Source organism: Azolla caroliniana, unplaced genomic scaffold (assembly GCF_043228905.1).
Source record: "Azolla caroliniana isolate FFs.n. ecotype wild unplaced genomic scaffold, voAzoCaro1.0.p SCAF_8, whole genome shotgun sequence".
NCBI lineage: Eukaryota > Viridiplantae > Streptophyta > Polypodiopsida > Salviniales > Salviniaceae > Azolla > Azolla caroliniana.
Window position 1 is genome coordinate 17,375,157 of NW_028230443.1, and position 10,925 is coordinate 17,386,081.

Genomic DNA, 10,925 nt, shown 5'->3' on the forward strand with positions numbered 1-10,925 from the left:
ATTTAAACCACAACCAATTAACAAGGCTCGTTAATTAACCTACAAAAATCAAATGGTTTTTTAAACATCAAATGACAAACATAAATAAGAAAGATGTAGACCTGCATGAGTTTGAAAGCTTCGAACAAGCCTTATGTTTTCTCTAACATATACTAATCTCTCCACTTCCACTTGTTGCACCTTCAAATGGTTCCTTGTTTTTGTATGTGCCAATGCATGTGCATTCCAATTTCTTTCAGCAGCTCTAGAAGAGCAATCCTATGACACAAAGTATTATGCAAACAATACATGTCATTGTAGAAGATTAATAAAATTGAAACATTAATAAATAATGAACTATAATACCTAAGACAATACTCTACAAGCTAACGACTATAGTAAGGGCACATTGTGTTGTTGGGTGGGGGATGAAGCCTAAAATGGCATCACCCCCCTCCCAAGGGGGTTACAATAAAGAGAGAGAGAAGGAAAGTGAAAATACAAAACAACACCAAAATGAGAGGGAAAAATGTATATTCATTAAATGCCCATAAGGGGTTTATATAATACATCCAATGTAACGGTTACATGACCGTTATAAATAAGACCGTTACGCATTCTTGTACACATGCACATAATTGTGCATGTGTCTATACACATACTCATCCTTACACACCATTTACTTTACACATACACATCAACCACATCATTACACCTACCCTTATGCCTCCCTGTATATTCTTACGGGCAACACATGGCACGCCTCTAGGACAGTGCATTGCACGGTGAAACCACTCGCCATGGCAACTCTTCTCGATCAGAACTCCATCTGTCGTCTCAACGGTCGGAAATCCCTTGACTGGATCACTGCTCTATGATCGATAACTTCGATCAGAGATTTGCTTGACTCAAACCTTCTCGTTCGGTCAACACAAGTCACGATTGCATCATACACCAATCGGCTAGTTCAATGTGGCATGGGTCGTGAAATCATGTTGTGCGTTTGTGTATTCTTTCTTTCATCATGTGAGTTGTGATTTCGAAATTTCATGATTTGTACCACGTATTTTTTGAAATTCTAGTTTTTACCCTCACGATTTTTTTATTTTATGCCCTTGAGTTTTCGAAATTTTCTCTTCTGCACTCGAGTGGCACTTGGCCTAAGGAGCACAAGAGATGGATAGTTGCTAAAAAGTTTTCGTGCATTCCTTTTCTTGGTGAATAATCTACCCACACAATTTGCTCTCTTGTGCATTCGACGAACCCAACTCAACTTTCCAATATCCTCTCGCAATAAATCTAAACAATGTGATGCATAAGGAGTCCATACAAGGCTTGGGAATTCAATCTCTAGAATGTGACCCATGCTAACACAATTAGATGCATTATCAGTGACAATTTGCACCACATTTTCTACTTTTACTTCCTTTATCGCAGTTGACAACATTTTAGCCAACCATGGACCATGAACCCTTGTAGAAACAATACTACAATCAATAGTTTTAAGGTACATAGTGCCATAAGAACATGATACCAAAATATTCACAAGTGCTCACTTGCTAGTGTCAATCCATCCATCTGAAAGTATGGTAACTCCATATTTTGGCCAAAGGGCTTTCACATTTTCCACTTTTGTGTTGTACATTCAAATGCTCTTTCTTTAAATATTTAACTCTTAAATCATTGTAGGTAATACCACTATACTTTTCCCTAGTATCAGAGAAAGCTAACAACCTCATAGTACTCTAACTTGTTTAGAGTAGAACTTTGGTATATAAGATTTACCTTGATAGTGAATTATTTTTGGACTAGGTCCTGTGGTTTTTACCTCTTCGAGGTTTTTCCACGTTAAAATTTTGTGGTGTATTTTGCATTGTGTTTGTTGTGTATCATTCTTGATTCCTTTGAATAATCTCACATAAGTGATTAAGTGCTATTAAGTTTCCGATCATTCGTATTATACTACTAGCTCCAAGCCCAACAATGGCAACCAAGCGGCCATTGTCACCTTGGCCTGTGGCCAACTTCCCTGGGCTCAATATACAGGGCATGTCCATTGCTCGCATCGACTTCCCGCCCAATGGCGGATTCAACCCTCCCCATGTTCGCACACATGCCATGGAGGTGCCATGGAGGTGCTCTTCCTGGCACAAGGCACGCTCAATCTGAAGTGGACGCGCTCACTACTAGTGTGAAGAAGGCCAGTGTAGCTTGAAAGTACAATAGCAAGCAGCACATGCATGAAGCTCATCATCTCTGTACCATCCATCTATCCAGTCATCGTTAAATCGATTCACTGACAGATTTTGGTCATACAATAAATAATCATATGCATCATTGGGCCACCTTTGTAATCCTTCTTCATAAATGGTCAAATTAGTCATTCCGATCTATCTTTCTCGTTTTTTTGTGAAAACAAAGAATTATAGTAAAAAATGAGTGCAAAAAACACTCCAATTCCACGGTCAATAGTTCTGCCCTAAATGTTGTGTCACCATGCGAACCATTTGTACTACTATTATCACACTTGTACACCCTCTTGTAAGTATACATATACGTACTGGAAAATGCCCTAATTTTAGCATTATCACCATTCAAGAGCACTCTTCCCATACATATATACCTAGTTAAACAAATACATATGCCCCATCATTTATGTGAACCCCATCGAGTCCTTTGAGTTTCCTTGTTGCGAACATATTCCATAGTGGAGGGATTAGCTATCAAGAAACCTACATGATTCCTGGAGTTGAGGAGTGTAGGAATAAAGTATATAACAGATTTTGTATAAACTTAGGGTGTTGATTAAACAAATGTGTAGTGGTACAACAAGTATGTCAATACCATTCTAATAGTTTCTTTCTTATGAGATACAATGTCACTTCTTCAGTCAAGGCTATAGTTATTTATTTGTTTTATTATTATAATATTCTTGTTTATTTCAACATTATGTCGTTTTTATGCATCCCACATACAAAGGCAAGGTAACACCGGGGCTATAAATTGAAGGCAGAAGCCAAATTGTACCTTCATTAGGATGGCGTGGGTTGAGCACAAAGCGAACTATTCTTTCGCCTTTTACTAAAGAATACCGTGTGCTCCTCCTACCTCCAACGCCCTCACCCTAATTTTTGGTAGGGAGGCTGTCAACAGAGCTTCCCACTATAAGATGTTAAGAAAACAATTTAAAATCCCTACCATTGCCACCTGTTTGCACTTGAGCCATCCTCACTTCAAGTGGTGTGCTTTTACATAACCTTGTGAATCTTGGTAACGAACCACACAATAGTTTATATAGGTATAATTTATAAACATTGGCTTGCTATGACTATTTTCTTGTTAGTTTGCCTCAATAGGGGTTCTTTTCCCTTCTTAAACTTTTATTAACACTTTTCTTTCTCTTGTTAGATTGATTGCTATCCATATTACAATGATGGCTTTTTGGTCATTCTCATTGACTGATGGTCAACAACACAACCACAATGATTTGCTAGACATCAAAATGTATCCACATTTTAGCCAACATCTTTGTCCAATTAAGTTTTTTTTGAAGTAGTATAAGTTGCAATTGATTTCTAAAAATCTGTCCATTTATGTATTTTGTGTAGTGTAGGTTACAATTGCTTTCTAAAAATAGCAAAGAAGAGTTAGTAGAGCATTCACATATGTGGAAATGTGATGGATACAAATAAAGATATTCCTATTTTAGAAGAAGTTGGTAAAAAATCCATATGGAACAACTATCCTTAACATAAGAGAACGTGAAAAGGAAACAAATGATATGTTGGCCAGAAGTTCATATTCTTTACTAAACTGAAGTAAGTAGTAATAAAGAAGTCAATGGAATACCATATAATATAGTTACTACATGAAATAGAAACAATACTAAAATAATGATTAGATGAAAGAAGCGTAAATTTGCGAGGCAACATTTGGTAGTAATATGACCTGATTTGTGCAAATACTATTGAAATGATTGAGCTTGATGCTTGTAATGTTGACATGAAAGAGAAACCAAATGATAAGGCAAGCTTGTAATATTGAAGAGATGAAAGAGAAACCAAAAGGGAAGAGAGGTCTAACAAAGTTCTATGCATAGTTTATTTGAAGCTTTTTTTTTAGATTCTCCAAATGGAAACCCATGGATGTCTCTATATGGATATAGATGGATGTAGATTGCAAACATGATTTTGTCTAATGGTCCCAAAAGAAAAGTGTCGGATTTTTCAAATGTTGTTTCTATACAAAGCCATGATATGTATTTTGAGCTTTAATTTGATTGCTTTAGTTTAAAAAACTTCGATATTGACACTTGAAACATGCTTCATTGGTATGCATGATGTATGATCTCCACATGATGGTATTGATACCTCAATTGTTTTCCATAATGTATGATAACAATAATGCAGTTTTAAATGAAAGTTTTAGGCCACTTAGGCTTTACTAATTCTTGCTTTACATGAAGTTTTTCGTCCTTCATTAACTTATATTGTATATAGACGAATGCCATGGCCGTTGTTTGGGGGGTTTACAACTAAATAATTGAAGAGTTTGCTCTTGATGTATTTGGTAGATGAAAACACATCAATGTCTTGTGTACATGATGTTCTCATTGTTTTTGTGAAAGACCTCTAGATTGGTTATTTTTTAACTCATTCTCTTGGGAGCTCTGTTTAATTGGCCTCAACACATGAAGATTATGGACTCAATTCGCTAATGTGTCATACATCAATGTTACTTATTAGGGGCATGGATATCAACCATGGGTGTAGTGTTGTATGCCCCCTCACATGCCACCAGTGATTCTATTACATATAGACAATGCACTAATAGTTCTACATCTCACAAAATTACAAATGATGTACTTTGTCATTGTAACACCCTCAAGTTCACATCAAAGGATAATATGACGAAAACAAATTGCCTTGTAAGCCAATGGTTTGTGTTATCATAGTAAGTAATCATCAAGATATGTCATCTCGTTGTAAGGTGACAATCCTTGTTGCAAAATGGAGTGTGCTTCAAGACAAAAACATTTAGTGATATAGCTACAATTGCCTACTCTGTTTGAGTATCTACTTATGTTTGTGCCATCCAAATTGGATCAACAAATTAATAACATCAAAAACCTAGTAGCATCACCTCACATTCCTCGGAAAAATAAGAATATATTGTATCATCCATTGTGTTATCCTAGTAAACATTTCTTGATAATTCGATTGCATTATGTATGAGCACATACTAAATGACTTGTTTAATCCATGGCTTTATCCATATACTACTAAACTACTTGTTTAATCCTTATGTCATAATATATAAAAGTTGTTAAGATTTAATTTTGAGACTTGTGGTACATGAAAACCAAATTGCCTTGTTGATTTAATTTTGAGATTTGGATGAATCCTCATTATTTCATCAAGGATTGTTCTACACATTCTACAATATCACTCCTTAAAGACAATCAAATTTATTTTTAAGACTTGTGGTACATGAAAACCAAATTGCCTTGTCGTCATAAGCCAACGACCTGTGTTCTCATGGTAAGGAATCATCAAAATATGTCTGGTCATTGTAAGTTGCCGGTTCTATAAATGAATCATATGCAAACTTTACAAGATTTATTTTCAAGTTTGGGATGAATGCCCATCTCCAATCACTTTACATATCCATTATTGTAATAAACATTGCAATATATAAGTACAATTTATATATATATATATATATATATATATATATCCATTTACATTCCTTAAATGTAAGATTATTCCTCAGAATGTTTTCTTCAAAACTAGGAAAGCAACAGTTCAACGTTCTTCTTTTACATTATTTACAGTAGGAAGCTCTGTTCAAAGCCTCCCTACCAAAAATTAGGGTGAGGGCGTTTGAGTTAGGAGGAACACACAATATTCTTTAGTAAAAGGCGAAAGAATAGTTTGCTTTGTGCTCAACCCACGCCATCCGAATGAAGAGAGTTTGTCTCAGATGTCTTCAATATATAGTTGCTGGAGCGAATTTGTCTTTCTATGTGGGATGTATAACACAACTTCAATTACTGCCTTCTTTCTTTATTCTTCATGATTGATTCTATTATTCCTTTGAATGCAAAAATCATGATCCTTTTTAACATTTTACTGTTGGTTTTTATTATGTTCGTTTTTGCCATTTGTATCCAAATTCATATGTGCAAGCGATCATTCCCCAAAAAACAACAAATCAACAACATCAAAAATCTCACATTGCCCAATCCACGACTTTATCCACATACTACTAAATTACCTAGTTTAATCCATCATACGTTATTTCATATACATCCACATACTACTAAATTACCTAGTTTAATCCATCGTACGTTATTTCATATACAAAATGTAATTTTGAGATTGGGATAAATCCCCATTCAATTTAAATATCTATGATTTCACTAAACATTGTTCTATGCATTCCACTATCTCACTCCTTAAAAAAAAAAAAATAGCTAATATCAATTTCTTCAAATCAAATCCTCCAATAGTAGTTCAGTGTTCATGATATATTTCTTTTATTTTATTTTATGATGGGAATCTCTGATGAGAGCCTCTCTCCCAAAAATTAGGGTTAGGGCGTTTATGGAAGGAAGAGCACACGATATTCTTTAGTAAAAGGCGAAAGAATAGTTCGCTCTGTGCTCAACCCACACCATCCCAATGAAGTCAACCATTATCAGATATCTTGATTTATAGCTCCCGGAGTGACATTGCCTTTCTATGTGGGATGTATACCACAATTTCAATTACTGCCTTGTTACTTTATTCTTCATGATCCGATTGTATTATCTCTTTCACTACAAAATCATGATCCGACTGTATTATCTCTTCATGATCCGATTGTATTATCTCTTTTACGGAATAACCACATGTGTAGGGAATTTTTAATTGTAGGAAACATTGCATCTCTTTTTTCCAAAAGAAGAATATACTCCATTATTTAAAATGACATACACTACACAACTTTAGACATTACCTACTTCCATATGGACTACATCACTTATTTATCTTACACTAAATAGCCCACATGTTTGTTCTCCATGTTTGTCATGTCATTCATGCCCCTCTATCATCTAATGGGAGGAGGGAACAACCATCTCGGTACTACGTACTGCCATCGTATCTCCACTCCAATTTCTGTAGCCATCGGTGTAGTACACCATCGTTTTCTGAATTTTAGCCTCATTAAATTTGAATCATCATCTGTTCCATCAATCCGCTCATATTGGGCCCTCAATGTAGTTATTAGCATGTGCCATATTAGCTTAATAGATTCTGCTGGAGGCCGTTTGTTTGCTGAAAATACCCTGGTCCATCTTGCGGTCCAAATGTTCCATATGATAATGGGTGCTAGCAACATCCATAGATCTACAATTTTCTGCTTTTGGGCATTACTTCTAGGTGCACTGTTACCAACGATCATTCGAATAGTTCCATTCTCCCCTCTGTACATAGTTGTACATGTGCTATCAAAATTCTCTACGTCATCATCAAGACAATTCCAACAAGCATGTCCCCAATTGAGGATAAATGAGCTAGAGGCATGGCAAAGCAATCGTAATGCCCTTCTCCATACTATCGTAGCCTCATGACATTCCCAAAGACAATGGGAAATGCTTTCTAGTTGTCCACATGCACTACATCTTGGGTCTACATTGGGGCCTTTAGCCCATGCCCCTACTGGCAAGGCTCTATGCACAATAAGCCATAAGCACATCATTATCTTGCGGTCACCGCTGTCATGCCATATCATTTTCCAGAATTTAGCTAATCTCCTTTCACTAATGCCCTCTTGTATCCAAAATTTACGAGCTGCAATATCTTGGTGTTCTTGTTTTAGGATAATTTGCCTCCCGATTTTCGTGTTGTACCTGAAACATTGCATCTCTTATGGTAATTGATGTAATGTGGAGGCTTGAATTATGTGCTCAATGTCACAACATGCACATAATCTATGTACCATCCATCCATCCACCGATTTCGTAATATATACTATGGTCGCCATTTGGATGAATAATTACACATGTCGTGGTTTTACTTGCATTCAATAAAACCAAGGGCCCTCATGGATGTTCCATACTTACTATTGTAGTTTATGATATGTGCACATTCATAGAGCAAATCATACAAACACAGTTTGTTATTCTATGTCTTCAAAGGTCAAATCTCACATATGGAACCGAAAGTGAATAATTCTAGGGAAGTATATTTGGAACCAATTGAATAGATAGGGAGTCACGATGTTCACGAATTTTACATGTCAATATTGCAATTGGGATTGTACTCCGTGATTGTTATACAAAGGGGAATGTGTGTTGGGAGTGGGCAAGATTGATAATGTTCGTTGGACAACATGAAAATAAAATGTGATTGAAAGGAGCACATTGTATCGAAGCGTGATACTCTTGAATCATGCACTTGATTCATGTGAAAAAATGCATAGTTGATGATTCTCCTAGCCTATGCTTACAAAGTAGTACTGCACATTGTGATTGTGAGAGGATTAGTGGGTAGGGAGTGAATGATATTGGCCATGAGTTGAAGCAAAATTGGGATGTGATCTAATGCAAAGCATTGTATGAAAGGTGTGATATGTTAACGCATTGTATGAACACATTATATATATATCACACATCTCCATTCTATTGCATGATTACTACCATCTAGTTCTTGATTTATTTAGAAGGTGGTTTTTATAGCTTTTACATCATGAGTGTGATCATTTCACACTAGGCTGTCCATTGGCTTGCTTCTCCCCTATTTGAATTGTTCTAATCCCCTTGTTGTAGACTTTGTTAGTTGCTTGGCATTCCTTGTTGTTGCACTCTTCTTTACGACCGGCGTGATGCGTGTCATATGCTTAACAATGAGCATATACTAACTTTACTTGTTTAATCCATGGGATTATCCTCATATGACGAAACTGCTTGTTTAATTTATAACATTAAATCATGTCAAAAGACACAAGAAGTATAGTTGGATTGGGACGTGGCTCCATTCAATTTTCATATCCATTATTTCAATAAGCATTGTCCTTTCATATCCATTATTTCAGTAAGCATTGTCTTTCCATTTTCATTATTTCAATAAGCATTGTTCTATGTAGTCCACAATCTCGGTCTTTAAACACCAATACCAAAAGAATGCCTTCTTAATTCCCTAAAAAAGTAGTCACATGATGGAGCCTTTGAGTTGTTTTTTATCGTTTTACAATGGGAAGCTCAGATTAGAGCCACCCTCCCCAAAAATTAGGGTTAGGGTGTTTGAGGAAGGAGGAGCACACAATATTCTTTAGTAAAAGGTGAAAGAATAGTTAACTTTGTGCTCAACCCACGCCATCCCAATAAAAAATTTATGACATGATGTGTTGGTCTTATTACACCCTCTACTCACTATACCTTTGTGTGTGGGATGTATAAACTATGACTCTTCTTCACCCACAATTCAGAAAATGATGGCATCCTTATGCACATGCAACAGACATTGGCTCTAATGCTATGGCACTCGCAACCATAGTTTGAGGTCTGCGCCCTCAAATACATGAGGTAGGATTGTGTCTTGAGCTTGTGCTTGAGTCATAGTATAACATTGCTTACCAACTACATCCTTACTTCATTCCTCATGAATCGATTCTATTATCTCTTTCAACGCTAACTCATTATACTTTCTAACATTTTATTGTCATGCAAGTATGTTGGTTTTTGTTATGTTCCTTCTCTCCATTTTTCTGTTCCAAAATTATCTTTGCCAGCTCTTATACAAACTTTCAAACTTAAATGCACATGCATGTGAGTGTGTGTATGTATCTATGAATATATGTGCACACAATCTTCTAAACCTATAGCTTGTTGGCTTATCTTTTAAATATATGTTGCATATCATAGCTGCAACATTCCCCATGACACTAGTTTATCATTAAGGAATGAGGTTCTATGCAAGTAGAATATCATTCAACTACTAGATAGGCCTCATAATGATGGATGAATTTTAAGGGATCCAAGTAGTAAGATTAATTTATTTATAAAGAAACAAAAAGGAAGTTATTTGGAAATCATCCAAATTATGAAAAGACACGAGATGAACTTCCATTGAAAAAGAGAGTAGCTTGGCAAGCTTTCGCTAAAAGTGATGGTAACTCTCCAACTTTTTTTCTATGGTGAGAAAATTCTCATGTCCCAAGAACATGAAGACAACATCCTATGTAGTGATCTTTGCTAGAACATTTGCGATTATGTATTTACTTGAAGTGTCTTGTATCTACATCCTTGCTATTAAATGGGATCAACCAAGACCCCTTCAAATGGACAATCTTTTTGAGCATCAAAATTTGATTTAAATCAGCAATAGTTGTATGTTTATAGAGTTTTTGGGTGAAGAAAACATTGCATTTGTTATTGCAATTCATGTATTGGTGTGAGAGCATTTTATTGCGAATGACTAGTAAGCCATTCGAAAAAGTAGATAGTAGCTTCCTTCGGAGATAATATTCTCCAAGACGCAAGCTAGATAGTAGCATCCCACCGTTGCCTTAAATTTTGAATATTTGCGAATCACAAGTGACAACCAATCCACCATGTTATTTGCATCCGATCTCTCAATACACAAACCTGTCTGTATCCTCATTTATTTTTCATGTGTCACTACTCTTCACTACTGATGTTCATCCACACCCTCTTAGCATCAAAGCTTAACCCTAGTGGTAAGTTATTAGCGATGTGGCAAGGGCTCTCTCTCTCTCTCTCTCTCTCTCTCTCTCGTAAATCTATGTTTATATTAAAACAATCATGACAATACAAAAAACCTTGCTATCAAAACTACTTCAAAAGTAGTGATGTGGCAAGGGCAACCTTCTAAGGTGCTACAATACAAAACGACACAAATATAACTCATCTGGGGACAAAGTTCCCATACAACATAACTGTG

General features: G+C 35.9%; 4 non-coding genes across 4 annotated transcripts; 1 reads left to right on the forward strand and 3 right to left on the reverse strand.

Moving 5' to 3' along the window:
- Positions 1-3,016: 3,016 nt before the first annotated feature.
- On the forward strand, positions 3,017-3,137 carry LOC147861148 (U5 spliceosomal RNA). The gene has a single exon (XR_015530179.1). It is a non-coding gene; the product is annotated as a U5 spliceosomal RNA (small nuclear RNA).
- A 2,679-nt stretch (positions 3,138-5,816) lies between these two features.
- LOC147861149 (U5 spliceosomal RNA) lies at positions 5,817-5,937 on the reverse strand. The gene has a single exon (XR_015530186.1). It is a non-coding gene; the product is annotated as a U5 spliceosomal RNA (small nuclear RNA).
- Positions 5,938-6,535: 598 nt separating this feature from the next.
- On the reverse strand, positions 6,536-6,658 carry LOC147861150 (U5 spliceosomal RNA). Its single transcript, XR_015530180.1, has one exon. It is a non-coding gene; the product is annotated as a U5 spliceosomal RNA (small nuclear RNA).
- A 2,560-nt stretch (positions 6,659-9,218) lies between these two features.
- On the reverse strand, positions 9,219-9,341 carry LOC147861151 (U5 spliceosomal RNA). The gene has a single exon (XR_015530189.1). It is a non-coding gene; the product is annotated as a U5 spliceosomal RNA (small nuclear RNA).
- Between the last annotated feature and the right edge of the window lie 1,584 nt (positions 9,342-10,925).